This window comes from Mus pahari, chromosome 14, assembly GCF_900095145.1.
Source record: "Mus pahari chromosome 14, PAHARI_EIJ_v1.1, whole genome shotgun sequence".
Classification (NCBI taxonomy): domain Eukaryota; kingdom Metazoa; phylum Chordata; class Mammalia; order Rodentia; family Muridae; genus Mus; species Mus pahari.
This window is the reverse complement of record NC_034603.1, coordinates 70399986-70411144: the sequence shown is the minus strand read 5'-3', so window position 1 is coordinate 70411144 and position 11159 is coordinate 70399986. Positions and strand designations below refer to the sequence as shown.

The 11159-nt window shown below is 50.4% G+C and overlaps 1 long non-coding RNA gene across 1 annotated transcript; it reads left to right on the top strand.

Annotated features, from left to right (window-relative positions):
• Window positions 1-630: 630 nt before the first annotated feature.
• LOC110331117 lies at window positions 631-6682 on the top strand. Its single transcript, XR_002380997.1, has 3 exons — window positions 631-758; window positions 2822-3040; window positions 6079-6682. It is a non-coding gene; the product is annotated as an uncharacterized LOC110331117 (long non-coding RNA).
• Window positions 6683-11159: the final 4477 nt, after the last annotated feature.

Here is an 11159-nt window from a genome sequence, read left to right as displayed (position 1 = left end):
AGTCTGTGTACAACTGTGTAATTGGGTGTGCGTAACTCGAGTACGTGAGGTATCGCTGGAATGGCTTGTACCTCTGGAACTGGGGGTTGGGGGGCATACTCGAAGGTGAGGGAGCAGCCAGAAGCAGAATCGGTTCCGAGGTGACCCCCAGAAGAGAGTGGAGAAATGGAGAGAATGAAAGGGGGGCTTCACCTCCCTGTCCGTGACTTGGAAGAAGTAAGAGCTGTGGTTGGAAGGTTGCAGCTTACACCCTTCCTTATTTGTGGGGACAAACACTGACCCCCCCTGTTGTGAGTTCAAAGTTCTTGGATGGAGCTCCAACTACTTAGCAGGCACTTCCCAAAGATGACCTCACTGGATTTCCAGTGTGCTCTGGAAAAGCAGGCCGTTATTCTCGTGGTCTGGGTAAAGTGGGTCCGAGGTAGCTGACACACTGACAAGACAAGTACTTCCCTGACATCATGGAATCCGGCAGATCAAAACTAAGATGCCAATCGCCTGTGACTTCTTGAACCGGCTAGAGCTCAGAACAAGAAGGTGACCGAGGAGACTGGGCACTGGGGAGGCTTCTCGGGGCTTGTTTAGAGTTCTGTGAGGATCTGCCAAGATGATGCGAACCCAGAATACTCTGGGAAAGAAGGAAGCCAGAGAGATACAGGGAGACAGAGCCATGCAGCAAGGCCAACGAGGAGATTCGCTACTGTCAGCGGCTGAGCTGTGGCGCGGGCCTTGCCGACTCGGTAACTAAAGCCAACCTCGTAAGTGGCTAATTGATTTCTGTTCCCTGATTAAATGTGCAGCGCTTTACACGGCAGCAGAAGGAGGTCAGCACTCCCCCCACTTCTCCAGCGCGCCTCGTGCGAAGAGACAAAGAAATTGATTTTCCAATCGATGCTCTGAGCAATGATTAAATGTTCTCTGCACAGCGGGCCTAATGAGTCCCAGAGGGGCGTGCCGGCCCTTTAATTAGAGACTCCCAGGGGGCCTGGGATAGGGGCTGCTCTAGAGTGAGGGGGCCCTGCCAGAGAGGACACCTCATCTCCAGGGATTTGGTGGGCTTAGCCTTTGCTGGGGCAGCATCCTGAGAAACATTGTCTAAGGGGTCCCTAGATAGGAACCCTGTGGAGGCGTCAATGGGAAGTCTCCATGGAGGGACCCTCCAACAGAGAGACCCAATGAAGGGACTGAAGGGCTGAGGGTCCCTGAGCTGAGCCTTTTAGGAAAAACCTGGGCTAGGAGAGTTGGAGACTGCACCCCACTTCCCCTTAACCCCAGCAGAATACAGAGACCCATCCGCGTGGGCGTGATCCAGGGCCTCCACCCAGTGGGCTGGGTGCTCAGGCCCGGGCCCGGCCGCGACCTCCAAGTAGACAACGGTTCTCCCTCCGGTCGGTCAGTCTAACTCCGGTGAGTGTAACTCCTTCAGCAGCAGAGACCCAGACAGGAAATGAATCCCCTCTAAGCGGCTGCTGCGTTTTCATTACCCAGCTGCCCCATTGGAGGAACCGACTAAAGACTTTAGAAATTCAAATGAGGCTCTCCGGGGAGACCCGGGCTTAAACATTCCCCTGCGCAGGCGGCTTTATTGAAGGAATAAACTATATTTGCAAAGTAAGATATTGGGGCTGTCAGTTTCTCTTAGGGATATAATGAGATCCTGGGAGGGAGGGAGGCAGCAAGATGGAGCTCCCAAGGGCGGGAGCCCCAGGCTGGAGCTCAGAGGTGAGCTGGCTCCCAAAGGCCAGCCTTGCCTCTACTGTGTAACCCAGTCCCCCCCCTACCCCCCAGATCCACTATTCCACCTCCCTCTCAGTGCTGAGAGTTAGAGGCTTGGTGCCTAGGGAGAAAAAATAACACTGCTCTGGCCTGGAAATTCCCAAGACAGTGGGGGCCTCTCAAGTCTCCAGGCAGCTCCGTGGCTTACCGGATACTCTACAGGGAAAACAGAGGTGGTAGACAGAACTAGAGACCAGCATGTGGGCTGGGGCTAGTTGTATGACCTTTTTTTTTTTTTTTTCCTAAAGGTTTATTCATATTTATTATATGTAAGTACACTGTAGCTATCTTCAGACACCCCAGAAGAGGGAGTCAGATCTTGTCATGGATGGTTGTGAATCACCATGTGGTTGCTGGGATTTGAACTCAGGACCTTCAGAAGAGCAGGCAGTGCTCTTAACCGCTGAGCCATCTCTCCAGCCCTAGTTGCATGACCTTGAATAAGATACTTAACCTCTCCATGTCTCAGTAACATATCTGTAAAATACTAATATCTCCTTCATAGGGTCATTGAGAAGATTAAATGAATTACTATATATAAAGTATTGGGCATGTTACTTGCTTATTACATAACACTCAAAAAAATCTCAGCTACTATTAAGAACTGGGTGGGGGCAGGGCATGTGCTCAGTTGGGGTGGTGCTTGCCTAGCCCACACCAAATCCAGGGTAATCCCAGAAACATCTAAAGGCAAGTGTGATGGGCCCCACCTGTAACCCAGCACTCAGGATGCACAAAGAGGGGAATTGTAAATTCAAGATCATTCTTGGCTATGGAGAGAGTTCCATGACAGCCCAGGTTGAAGATGTGGGTGACAATAATGACCAGCCAGCTGGGCGTGGTGGCACACGCCTTTAATCCCAGCACTCGGGAGGCAGAGGCAGGCAGATTTCTGAGTTTGAGGTCTGCAAAGTGCATTCCAGGACAGCCAGAGCTACACAGAGAAACCCTGTCTTGAAAAACCAAAACCAAACCAAACCAAACCAAAACAAAACAAAACAAAAATGACCAGCCAATCTCTAATTTCTCTCCTTACTCTATGAAGACCACTTGAGAGCTACTACATTACCTTCACATTCTTCATCACTGTCAGTATCACAGTTACCAGCATCACCATCGCCACTAACATCACAGTGGCTCATCCTCACTTATCCCGGACATGGAATGGAATGATGCAGGTAGACCAGATGGCTGGGACGATGGGATGAATCCTGAAGGCTTCCTGGAGGTGGTGGGAATTATATGCAGCACAATTCTCTTGCAGGTGGGTTGAGGTCTGTCTGTTTGTTTGTTAATAGAACGCTAAAGTCCAAGACAAGAAAAGAACCAGGAGAACAAGACCACTAGATCCTCAGAGACAAGGGAAGCAGGGTACCAGCCCTTGTCTTTCTACCTCTGCCTCACAAAGCCACTATACCCTGGAGTTTAGGCCAAGGGAAGCCTGCAGTCAGATCGGGGAAGGGAGCTATCAATTTAATGGGTCAGGCAGCAACTGGGCTGTCTGTCAGTCTCACTCTGGGGCTAGAGGGGAGATTGGGTTTGACAGTCTACAGGGTCAGGAGAACAACAGATGCAGAGCCTGCCCAGGAGCTGAGGAGGTCTGAGCTGGCAGAACCGTGAGGGTCCGTGGGCCGGTCCCTGCTTCTTGGTCAGACCCCAACTTCTGCGGTCAGGAAGGCTGCTGAGAGGGAGAAGTGCAGGCAAAAATGAAAGCACCCTGACGGCCATTTCCTGTCCTGTTGGCCATCAGGTGGGTGGCTTTCCGATGGCACCAGAAGGGAAGAGGGAGCTAGGGATGTGGCTTGGTGGCAGAGTGCCTGCTAAGCATCTGCAAGACCCAGCATGGCCAATTAAAACAAACAAACAAACAAACAAACAAACAACAAAATCAAGAACATGGGTTAGAGGTCAAAGGGTTTCCATACCTTCCCATGCCTCTAGCAGGTCACCCGACTCCAGGCCCAACGTTCTGTTTATTCAGAGTCTCACCGTGTAGCCCAGGCTTGCCCAGAACCCATGATCCTCCCCTCTGACTGTTGGGATTGCAGCACTCAGCGCTCATCTGCAGAAGGAGAGAGTACTCCCAAGGGCCACACTGTGAAAACGAAGCAAACACCACAGGGCCCGGCACACAGTAGGCCCTCGGGGCTTAGCTGAAACTGAGCTTTCTTCTAGCTCTCAAATCTATCAGAGTATAGCGTTCTGAAATGAATTTTCGCTACTGTAATCTCCTCCACCATCTCCTCCAGCAGCAGCAGCAGCAGCAGCAGCAGCGACACTTCCAAGACTACCCTCACCAATACCATCATGGCCACTACCAGCGTCACCAGCATTGCCACCATCATCACCTTCCCACAAAAGTCACACTTACAATCTAACAGTGATGTATGCAGTGTCTGGGGGATGCAGGAGCAAAGTCAGACCTCCTGACACCCTCCCAAACAACGAGAGCCCCTCACCCCCCACTTAAAACAGTCAGACTCAGAACAACATGAAACGCGAGTCCCTGGTGTAGCGGAATCCCGGATCTTTCTGCGGCCCTGGCTTCCCAAGCTTTGGCACATAATTGCTGGCTATTGAATTTACAGCAAATATACACAACTAGCAAAGATGCAAGTATTAGGTGAGGCCCTACTGTGTGCCAGGCACGAACTCTGGTGCTTTATACTATGACAACAGGTAATGGATTCTAGTTTCTAAATTCCAAAGAGAAAGAAGCAGCAACTCGGAGACAGGAAGGTTTGCCTACCTGACCACTGAGGATCCAAGGTGAGATGCATACCACACCCTTTTATCATTATTATTATTATTATTATTATTATTATCTTACTTTATGTGCGTGGGTGTTTTGCCTGCGTGTATATGTGTCTCTGTGCCACTTGCACACCTGCTGCCCGAAGAAGCCAGGAGCGGGCGTTGGATCCCCTGGAATTGGAGTTGCAGATGGTTGTGAGCTGCCGCGTGGATGCTGGGAATCAAACCTGGGTCCTCTAGAAGAGCAGCCAGTGCTCTCGATCGCTGAGCTAACTCTTTGGCCCTCGCAGCACACTCTCGCTACCTTTCCCAGGTGTCTTGCTCAGGGGATCCAACTGCAGAGGTATAGTAGAGAGGTGTTGATCCTGAGATGATAAAGGCTTCCGGACCACTTTATTTTGTGGCTTATTTATTTATTTTGCATGTGTGTTTTGAGTCTCCATATGGTCTTTTTTTTTTTTTTTTTTTTAAAGATTTATTTATTTATTATGTGTAAGTACACTGTAGCTGTCTTCAGACACTCCAGAAGAGGGCGTCAGATCTTGTTACNGATGGTTNTGAGCCACCATGTGGTTGCTGGGATTTGAACTCCGGACCTTTGGAAGAGCAATCGGGTGCTCTTACCCACTGAGCCATCTCACCAGCCCTCTTTTTTTTTTTTTTTTTTTTTTAAAGATTTATTTATTTATTATGTGTAAGTACACTGTAGCTGTCTTCAGACACTCCAGAAGAGGGCGTCAGATCTTGTTACAGATGGTTACAAGCCACCATGTAGTTGCTGGGATTTGAACTCCGGACCTTTGGAAAAGCAGTGGGGTGCCCTTACCCACTGAGCGATCTCACCAGCCCCTCCGTATGGTCTTTTAAAGCCCAGGCACATTTAAGCATGATATATAGTTAAGGATGACCTTGAACACCAAATTCAACCGCTTCCATCTCCCAAATGCTGGGTGTCCAGACATTTATTACTGTATCAGCGTACACAGCTCTTCTGCTCTTTTTAACGTTAAAATTTTCTTTACATTCATTGTGTGTGTGTGCACGTGCACATGCACACACACTTGCAGGTATGTGACAGCACATGTGGAAGTCAGAGGACAACTTGTGAGAGTTGCAGGTTGGTTCTCTCCTCCCACCACGAGGATCCCAAGACCAAACTCAGGTCACCAGAGTTGGCGGCAGGCACCTTTACCCACTGAGTCATCTTACTAGTCTCAATCCTTGAAAAAGACAAACAAAAGGGAGACTGGAGAGATGGCTCAGCGGTTAAGAGCACTGACTGCTCTTCCAGAGGTCCTGAGTTCAATTCCCAGCAACCACATGGTAGTTCACAACCATCTGTCATGGGGTCTGACGCCCTCTTCTGGTGTGTCTGAAGACAGCATCAGGGTACTCATATGAATAATAAATAAATAAAATTTAAAAACAAACAAAAGCAAAAGCAAACAAGCAACAACAACAAAAACCAAACCAAACCAAAAACCAGGATCTTGTTATATAGCCCAGGCTGGCCTTGAACTCTTTATCTTTCTGTCTCTTCCTTTCCAGTGTCTATATTACAGACAGTCAACAGTCCACCTGGCTTTTGGATCATTTTCAGGCCTTCAGCTAGAAGAACAAGATGTCCAGGTCTCCGAGCTCTGCCTTATGACATTGCCCCTAGACCCTAGGGGAGTTGCACTGCTCTGTGGTTTGCTCATATTTTATTTTTAACACCAAGCAAGCAAGAACCTTGCTGGGCTTTGTCATGGGCTGCTGAGACACAGCACAGGGCCTGGTACTATGATGAGTAATGATGACTACGTAAATCCATGAATGAGCCTGCGAAAACATGAATCAATCAGGGCGTCAGGACCTGGGAAGAGCCTCACTGACCACCAGAGAGCCGGAAAACAGCAGTGGCCGCCATTTTCCCTGCGTCGTCTTCTCCCCCACTTTTTTTTTTTTTCCTTCTCCTTTCTGATTTTATAGAAATGGTTCTCCTCAGATTGCAGAGCACAAACTGACTGATTGATGCCCCAGAACTAATACCCTCAGACAGACCCGAGGCGAGAGGATGATTATTTAACACAGCACCCAGGGGCATGGGGTATGGGAACATCATTCTTGCGCGGTATAAAACAAATGAAATAAAAAGTTTATGCCAAAACCACATCAGGCGCCTCCTCTCGGTGGCTTCCTTCCCCCCCCACCCCCATTACAGTCCCGCTCCCTTTCCTCTGCATGTCTCATGGGTCCTGAAGTCTTGGGAACAGATAGATTCTCCAAACTCCCCAAACCCCATATGGGAGTCCAGATCCCCAGGCAAGGTCTGATTAACACCGCCCATCTTTTGGGGAGTGGGACCCTCTTGCTTTCTTCCTGACACGTCCCTTCAAGGTAAGGACAGTGCTGATCCCCAGTCTCATCTGGGTCCCTCTCGGTGATGAGATGGGCACTGATGGGTGAGCTGGCAGTCAGGCTGGAGTGGCACAGCCAGATGCCCTGGGCGCTGTCTCCCTGCCTGTCACCACTCCCGGCTGCCCAAGCAGCAAAGCAAAGCCACATTGACAAGATCCAGAGGGGAGAGGCTCCAGCTGGGGGCCGTGCTGGTCTTTCAGGCCACTGGAGCAGCAATGTGACAGATTCTCATGTGAGGAGGGGGTGGGGCTCGGTCCCTAGTTCCCCGCACCCCCTGCTTCAGCCCTTGGCAGTCTCCATTTCTTTGCCTTGCTTTTTGTTTCTTCCTTCCATCCGAGACAGACCTCACCTCAGAGTGGCCCTTGGTCCAGGCCTCTCTCCATGTCCTCCTTTTCTTCTTACTCATTAACTACACACCACACACTTGTAGGTCACACACACACATGTGCACACACACACACACACACGTCCCCTCACCCCATCAGTGATTTTGAGCTGGTGTGTGTTGTGTGTTTGCAAAGACACAAGCCGTGCAGATGTGGGAGTTACAGTGCGCAAGCACACACAAGTGTACAAGTGAAAGTCCTTATGTGCGAGTTGGGCATGAGTGTGGCCTTGGCCCAGTGATCCCTTGGGTGGGCTGGGTGAGGAGAGAGGTTGGGGATGACTGTGAGTGTGGAGACCTAGCTCGGGACAGATGGGAAAATGCACCCTTCCCGCTGGCATCTCTGGATGTAGGAGCAGCCAGCCCCACACCACCCGCCTTGTCATCCCAGACTCTCTCAAATCAGGCCAGAGTAAGGAAGCTGCTGGGCTGAAGGCAGAGCCTCTGCTGCTCCCCTGGCCTGTCAGCCACTGATCTGTTTGTGTTCCTATAAATATTTACAAATCTCAGCTGCAGAGGAGCAAGACATCCTGCGCCAGCTGGGCCTCCCAGGCTAGAGGCTGACGGGAGGAATCTGGCAAGAGAGGGCCACGGGAGGGAGGGTACGCAGGCACGACTGCTGCGGAGAGACAGGTGTTCAGGACTCCTGAGTTCAGCTCCTAACTTTGCAAAGCTTAGTCCGAGTAGCTCCGTAGATCTAGAAATATCAGCCACAGCTCTGAATCAGGACGCCTACCGAATTCCTATCAAATAGAGGGGTTCTCTCCTTTATAGCCAACCTCCTGCATCTACCTATGTCTTCCAGCTAGGATTTACCCCGGAAGTCCTTGAAGGATTCTTTTTTTTTTTTTTTTTTTTTTTTTTGGTTTTTTGAGACAGGGTTTGTGTAGCCCTGGCTGTCCTGGAACTCACTTTGTAGACCAGGCTGGCCTCGAACTCAGAAATCTGCCTGCCTCTGCCTCCTGAGTGCTGGGATTAAAGGCGTGTGCCACCAAGCCTGGCTTCCTTGGAGGATTCTGTTTGGGAGTGTTCTGGACCGGAGGAGGCCAGTTGGCATGCACCTCAGAGTTCTTCTCTGTAGGCTAAAGCATTTTCAGCTGGTCTTACCTCTTGCCCCAAACAGCTCTATCACTTCTCTTGCTGGGCTGGAAGTGAGGGAATTCCTGAAGAAGGAGGACCTACATACCCAAGCCTGCCTACGCCTCAGTGGGTGCTCAGGCATCGCGGGGAACTGGAGGAGGGCAGTACCTTTTCCCAGAGACTGAAAACTAATTCTCTACGTCTGTGCCTGGCTAGCACAGTGCCAGGCCCTGGGGCATCATAGGAGCTGTCTGGCTGCTTTGAATATGCTATGTAGCTGAGGTTGGTCTCTAACTTACCACCCTCTGTCCTCCGCCTCCCCAGTGCATCAATTATAGACCTGTTACCATGTCTGGCATCCGAATTCTTTTTTTTTTTCTGCCTGACCTAGAATTTGCTATGTAGACTGGGCTGGTCTCCAACTCCCAGCAACCTGCCTGCCTCTGCCTCCTAAGTGCTGGGAACAAAGGTGTGGTCACCACACCCAGCTTGCATCCCCCATGTTCCCAGAAGCACTTATTGGCAGACTCCAGCCCTTAGTGGCAGAAGGCATGTGCTCAAGATCTGATAGCTCAAGCCTCAAATGGTCCAGGCCATCCGGTTCAAACAAATCCAGTATGGATCCAATACAGACTATCCAGACCATCTATGATTTCATACTCCTGACTGGTGAGCCCCCTGGCCCCCAGTAGGACTCCCTTTGACCTTTCCCAGATAATGTCTATACTGCTTATGTGTTTTCAAGGCCCTGTAGTGAAAGGAAAAAAAATTAAAAGTGAGCAAGGGGGGACACGGTGACTCTGAGGGTTCCTGTCTGCTTGTATGAATCGCCCAACTGGAACTCTACAAGCAGACAGGGACTGTGCCCTGCCAGAGGGCACAGAGGGCCTGGGGGCTTTCCATCCTACTGTCTGGCATCCAGGTCTTACAATTTTTAAGATTAGAAGGGGGCTTAGCTGGGCATGGTGGTGCATGCCTTTAATCCCAGCACTTGGGAGGCAGAGGCAGGAGGATTTCTGAGTTCGAGGCCAGCCTGGTCTACAAAGTGAGTTCTGGGACAGCCAGGGCTATACAGAGAAACCCTGTCTTGAAAAACCAAAAAAAAAAAAAAAAAAGGGGGGGGGGCCTCAGTGGCTAAGATCATTCCCTTCTCCAACAGGATGGGAATTTGGTTCCCAGCTAATAAGACGAGAAGAGCTGAGAAAATTCTCAAAGAGATCACTCTCTGTAGTCCAGAACTTCAGATAGGTAAAGCACAGAGAGTGGGATCAGGAGCCAGGAGTTTTCTTTGGCAAAAGTCAACCTTGACCCTTCTCAGCTTGTAGGGAGGAAGAGCAGAGGCTAGGCGGGGTGCAGGGCGGAGGCAGAAAGGAGGGGCAATCTGGAGCCGACCTGTGTTCTGGGAGAGAGATCTGGCAATGGCAGCAGTTCTGGAAGGGTTAAGAATATTCCTAAAATAGCTGAGCCAGAGCCCAAAGCAGCCGGCTAGTGCCTCTCCCAGAGAGCATGGATCTATAGCAGGGGAAGCCAGCCTACTCCGTACCCCACCGCCTGCTGCCTGGCACGGCTGCTAATTAATCTCACAGCACCCCACCATACACACGCACACAGCAGCCCCTTCTATCCCAGCAGGAGGCCAAGGGAGGAGAAAGCAGAGGGGTTATATCTCATTTCCCCAAAGGACAGAAAAGTCCAGCTGGGACCAGGAGTCTGAAGTCCAGTGGCCCCATTTCATGTCTGCCCCTAGCCTTGGGCTAGGAGTGGAACACAGGCAATCACAATGCAATGAGCTTGAAGCTGACAGACCATTGTCTCAAGTTCTCCCAATATGTACATGGTCAGCCATGGTAGGTGGAGACTCCAGGAAGCTCACTAAACACCAGGTTTTCTTAGATCTGTGTCCCCCTCCACTTCGGCATATTGGGGGTGGTGTTGGGGCAGGGAGGGGACAGTGAAGTCTCTCCAAGATGAAACTATATTTCTACCTTAGGAGAAGGACCAGCCAGGCTCTTTGCAGAGCCTAGTGGGAAATGAGAACATCGCATTGGTTCAAAAACGGGTAGGGATTTCAGGGGGCAAGAACAGAGCGTTAAATGAAATTCAAGTTAAGTCTATTCTGAATGCCAGGCTTACAAGACTGCACAGATCTCATTCACATCCATGAAGGCATCCCTGTTTAGGGGTACATTTAATGGACATGTACTATGTACCCGTTGCTCAGCTCCACCTGTCTACTGGCTTTACCATCTGAGACTATTTATTTTTGTCGTCCTCATATACTCTCCTTTTTTTTTTTAACTTTATTTTATGTATATGACGAGTACACTGTAGCTGTCTTCAGACACACCAGAAGAGGGCATCAGATCCCATGACAGATGGTTGTGAGTCACCATGTGGTTGTTGGGATTTGAACTCAGGACCTCTGGAAGAGCAGTCAGTGCTCTTAACCACTGAGCCATCTCTCCAGCCCATATACCCCTCTTCATAGAGAGATGAGACTCATTCTGAACACAGCAAGGGAAGGAAGGCCATGCATCCTCCAACTTTGTCTGACTTGGGCTCTCCAGAGATACTACGACAGCCATAGGTCCAGGCCTCCCACCCGGCTGCCACCCTGCAGCTCATCCTCCACAGCCACCCTCAGAGGGTCTGCGTGGACCGCCCACAGGGGTCCTATCTGCTGCTTCTCTTCTCGCGCCTCTTACTGGTGAGATCTCTGATAATGTGTCAGGGACTTTCCATTGCTCTTCCTCAGACTGACCCT